At 36.1% G+C, this 4977-nt stretch overlaps 1 long non-coding RNA gene across 1 annotated transcript; it reads left to right on the top strand.

Moving 5' to 3' along the window:
- Positions 1-452: 452 nt before the first annotated feature.
- On the top strand, positions 453-4768 carry LOC134275502 (uncharacterized). The gene is made up of 3 exons (XR_009993833.1): positions 453-643; positions 1675-1769; positions 4462-4768. It is a non-coding gene; the product is annotated as an uncharacterized LOC134275502 (long non-coding RNA).
- Positions 4769-4977: the final 209 nt, after the last annotated feature.

Here is a 4977-nt window from a genome sequence, read left to right as displayed (position 1 = left end):
TGTATCTATAAATGTTTGTATGGATGTATGTATCGTTACATGTCTGTCTGTCTGTTAGTCTGTCTCTATGTAAGTATGTATTGTAGATATATATGAATGTATATCTGTTGGTATCTATGGATGGATAGATGTTTGTCAGTTTTTCTGTCTAATTGTCTGTCAATCTGTCTGTCTGTTTGTATGTATGTGAAGCGACGGGGAAAAAAGAAGTACAGGAGAAATGGAACCAAGTCTAAATAGCGGTGTGTGCATATAATGAATTACTTAGACAAGGCATCCATAAGATAAAGAGGAGAAAAGAAAGAAAAATATGAGAGAAATCTCAAAACAAAGAAGAAATAGATGACAGAAAGGAGGGAGATAGATGAGAGAAAATAGGAACCAGTTAAAGATCAAGTAACAAGTATATGTATGTAAGAGATGCATGTAATGTATGCATGTAATGAATGTAAGGAATGTATGTATTTTGTGATTGTAATATAAATATGTTTGTGAGAGATGCATGTTGTGTACTTATGTAATGTATGTAATCTATCTATGCATTGTAGGGAAGGGAGTTGGAGAGAAAAAGGAGAAAGAGCAGAAAAAAACCAGTGAAAGGTGCTTTAGCGAATGAAGAAAATGACCAAGAGAATGTATCAATGTAAGCACCAATGTCTGTCTGTCAGTGTGTTTGTCTGGATGTCTGATCGTCTCCCTGTCTAATTGTTTGTCTTCATCTTTCTGTCTGTCTGTTTGTCTCCCTGTCTGATTGTTTGTCTCTTTCTCTGTTTGTTTGTCTCCCTGTCCGATTGTTTGTCTCTTTGTCTGTCTGTGTGAATGTGTCATTGTCTGACTGTTTGTCTCTTTGACTGTCTGTTTTTCTGATAGTCTCCCTGTCCGATTGTTTGTCTCTTTGTCTGTCTGTCTTTCTGTGTGATTGTGTCATTGTGTGATAGTATGTCTCTTTGTTTGTCTGTCTGTCTGTTTGTCTGTTTGTCTCATTGTCTGATTGTTGTTTGTCTCTTTGTCTGTCTGTTTCTCTGAGTGTCTCATTGTCTGATTGTTTGTCTGTTTGTTTGGCTGTTTGTCTGATCCTTGCAGTGTCATCTAAATGCATGTTTGTTGCTGTGTCTGTATCTATAAATGTTTGTATGGATGTATGTATCGTTACATGTCTGTCTGTCTGTTAGTCTGTCTCTATGTAAGTATGTATTGTAGATACATATGAATGTATATCTGTTGGTATCTATGGATGGATAGATGTTTGTCAGTTTTTCTGTCTAATTGTCTGTCAATCTGTCTGTCTGTTTGTATGTATGTGAAGAGACGGGGGAAAAAAGCAGTACAGGAGAAATGAAACCAAGAAATGCCCAAGGATACTAAGTCTAAATAGCGGTGTGTGCATATAATGAATTATTTAGACAAGGCATCCATAAGATAAAGAGGAGAAAAATATGAGAGAAATCTCAAAACAAAGAAGAAATAGATGATAGAAAGGAGGGAGATAGATGAGAGAAAAGAGGAACCAGTTAAAGATCAAGTAACAAGTATATGTATGTAAGAGATGCATGTAATGTATGTATGTAATGAATGTAAGGAATGTATGTATCTTGTGATTGTAATATAAATATGTTTGTGAGAGATGCATGTTGTGTACTTATGTAATGTATGTAATCTATCTATGCATTGTAGGGAAGGGAGTTGGAGAGAAAAAGGAGAAAGAGCAGAAAAAAACCAGTGAAAGGTGCTTTAGGGAATGAAGAAAATGACCAAGAGAATGTATCAATGTAAGTACCAATGTCTGTCTGTCAGTGTGTTTGTCTGGTTGTCTGATCGTCTCCCTGTCTGATTGTTTGTCTCTTCGTCTTTCTGTCTGTCTGATTGTCGCCCTGTCTGATTGTTTGTCTCTTTGTCTGTCTGTCTGTTTGTCTGTCTGTGTGATTGTCTCATTGTCTGTCTGTTTGTCTCCCTGTCCGATTGTTTGTCTCTTTGTCTGTCTGTGTGAATGTGTCATTGTCTGACTGTTTGTCTCTTTGACTGTCTGTTTTTCTGATAGTTTCCCTGTCCGATTGTTTGTCTCTTTGTCTGTCTGTCTTTCTGTGTGATTGTGTCATTGTGTGATAGCGTGTCTCTTTGTTTGTCTGTCTGTCTGTTTGTCTGATTGTCTCATTGTCTGATTGTTGTTTGTCTCTTTGTCTGTCTGTTTCTCTGAGTGTCTCATTGTCTGATTGTTTGTCTGTTTGTCTGTCTGTTTGTCTGATCCTTGCAGTGTCATCTAAATGCATGTTTGTTGCTGTGTCTGTATCTATAAATGTTTGTATGGATGTATGTATCGTTATATGTCTGTCTGTCTGTTAGTCTGTCTCTATGTAAGTATGTATTGTAGATATATATGAATGTACCTATATTATGAATGGACCTATATTATGAATGTAATGTACACATGTTTGTAAGAGATGCATGTTCTGTACGTATGTTATGTATGTAAAGAATGGACCTATGTTATGAATGTAATGTACGTATGTTTGTAAGAGATGCATGTTCTGTATGTATGTAATGTATGTAAAGAATGGAACTATGTTATGTATTTATTGTACTTATGTTTGTAAGAGATGCATGTTCTGTACATATGTTATGTATGTAAAGAATGGACCTATGTTATGAATGTAATGTACGTATGTTTGTAAGAGATGCATGTTCTGATGTTTGTGTATGTATGTAATGTATGTAAAGAATGGACCTATGTTATGAATGTAATGTACATATGTTTGTAAGAGATGCATGTTCTGTATGTATGTAATGTTTGTAAAGAATGGACCTATGTTATGAATGAATTGTATGCATGTTTGTAAGAGATGCATGTTCTGTATGTATGTTATGTATGTAAAGAATGGATGTATGTTATATATGTATGCATGCATAAATGTATAAAGTGAAATGTTCCTAATGTGGTGAATATGATGTAAAGAATGTCATGTACATAATGCATGAATGTATGCATGTATGTAAAGAATGGACCTATGTTATAAATGTAAAGTACACATGTTTGTAAGAGATGCATGTTCTGTATGTATGTAATGTTTGTAAAGAATAGACCTATGTTATGAATGTAATGTATGCATGTTTGTAAGAGATGCATGTTCTGTATGTATGTAATGTATGTAAAGAATGGACCTATCCTATGAATGTAATGTACGTATGTTTGTAAGAGATGCATGTTCTGTATGTATGTAAAGAATGGACCTATTATGAATGTAATGTACATATGTTTGTGAGATGCATGTTCTGTATGTATGTTATGATTGTAAAGAATGGATGTATGTTATGAATGTAATGTACGTATGAATTGTAGGGAAGGGAGTGAGAGGGAGAGGGGGAGAGGGGAAGATGGACCCAGTGAAAGGGGCTGTGGGGAATTAAGAGAATGACCAAGAGAATGTATCAATGTATATACCTATGTCTGGCAGTCTGTCTGTTTGTCTTATTGTCTGTGTTTGTCTGGTTGTCTGATTGTCTCCCTGTCTGATTGTTTGTCTCTTCGTCTTTCTGTCTGTCTGATTGTCGCCCTGTCTGATTGTTTGTCTCTTTGTCTGTCTGTCTGTTGTCTGTGTGTGATTGTGTCATTGTCTGTCTGTTTGTGTGTCTGTGTTTGTCTGTTTGTCTGTCTGTGTGATTGTGTCATTGTGTGATAGTGTGTCTCTTGTTTGTCTCTTTGTCTGTCTGTCTTTCTGTGTGATTGTGTCATTGTGTGATAGTGTGTCTCTTTGTTTGTCTGTCTGTCTGTTTGTCTGATTGTCTCATTGTCTGATTGTTGTTTGTCTCTTTGTCTGTCTGTTTCTCTGAGTGTCTCATTGTCTGATTGTTTGTCTGTTTGTCTGTCTGTGTGTCTGATCCTTGCAGTGTCATCTAAATGCATGTTTGTTGCTGTGTCTGTATCTATAAATGTTTGTATGGATGTATGTATCGTTACATGTCTGTCTGTCTGTTAGTCTGTCTCTATGTAAGTATGTATTGTAGATACATATGAATGTATATCTGTTGGTATCTATGGATGGATAGATGTTTGTCAGTTTTTCTGTCTAATTGTCTGTCAATCTGTCTGTCTGTTTGTATGTATGTGAAGAGACGGGGGAAAAAGCAGTACAGGAGAAATGGAACCAAGTCTAAATAGCGGTGTGTGCATATAATGAATTACTTAGACAAGGCATCCATAAGATAAAGAGGAGAAAAGAAAGAAAAATATGAGAGAAATCTCAAAACAAAGAAGAAATAGATGACAGAAAGGAGGGAGATAGATGAGAGAAAATAGGAACCAGTTAAAGATCAAGTAACAAGTATATGTATGTAAGAGATGCATGTAATGTATGCATGTAATGAATGTAAGGAATGTATGTATTTTGTGATTGTAATATAAATATGTTTGTGAGAGATGCATGTTGTGTACTTATGTAATGTATGTAATCTATCTATGCATTGTAGGGAAGGGAGTTGGAGAGAAAAAGGAGAAAGAGCAGAAAAAAACCAGTGAAAGGTGCTTTAGAGAATGAAGAAAATGACCAAGAGAATGTATCAATGTAAGTACCAATGTCTGTCTGTCAGTGTGTTTGTCTGGTTGTCTGATCGTCTCCCTGTCTGATTGTTTGTCTCTTCGTCTTTCTGTCTGTCTGATTGTTGCCCTGTCTGATTGTTTGTCTCTTTGTCTGTCTGTCTGTGTGATTGTCTCATTGTCTGTCTGTTTGTCTCCCTGTCTGATTGTTTGTCTCTTTGTCTGTCTGTGTGAATGTGTCATTGTCTGACTGTTTGTCTCTTTGACTGTCTGTTTTTCTGATAGTCTCCCTGCCCGATTGTTTGTCTCTTTGTCTGTCTGTCTTTCTGTGTGATAGCGTGTCTCTTTGTTTGTCTGTCTGTCTGTTTGTCTGATTGTGTCATTGTGTGATAGCGTGTCTCTTTGTCTGTCTGTCTGTCTGTTTATCTGATCGTCTCATTGTCTGATTG

Source organism: Saccostrea cucullata, unplaced genomic scaffold (genome assembly GCF_032062105.1).
Source record: "Saccostrea cucullata isolate Sc308-1 unplaced genomic scaffold, CSIRO_AGI_Scuc_v1 ctg12609, whole genome shotgun sequence".
In the NCBI taxonomy this organism is placed as follows: Eukaryota; Metazoa; Mollusca; class Bivalvia; order Ostreida; family Ostreidae; genus Saccostrea; species Saccostrea cuccullata.
This window is presented reverse-complemented; position numbering and strand designations above follow the sequence as displayed.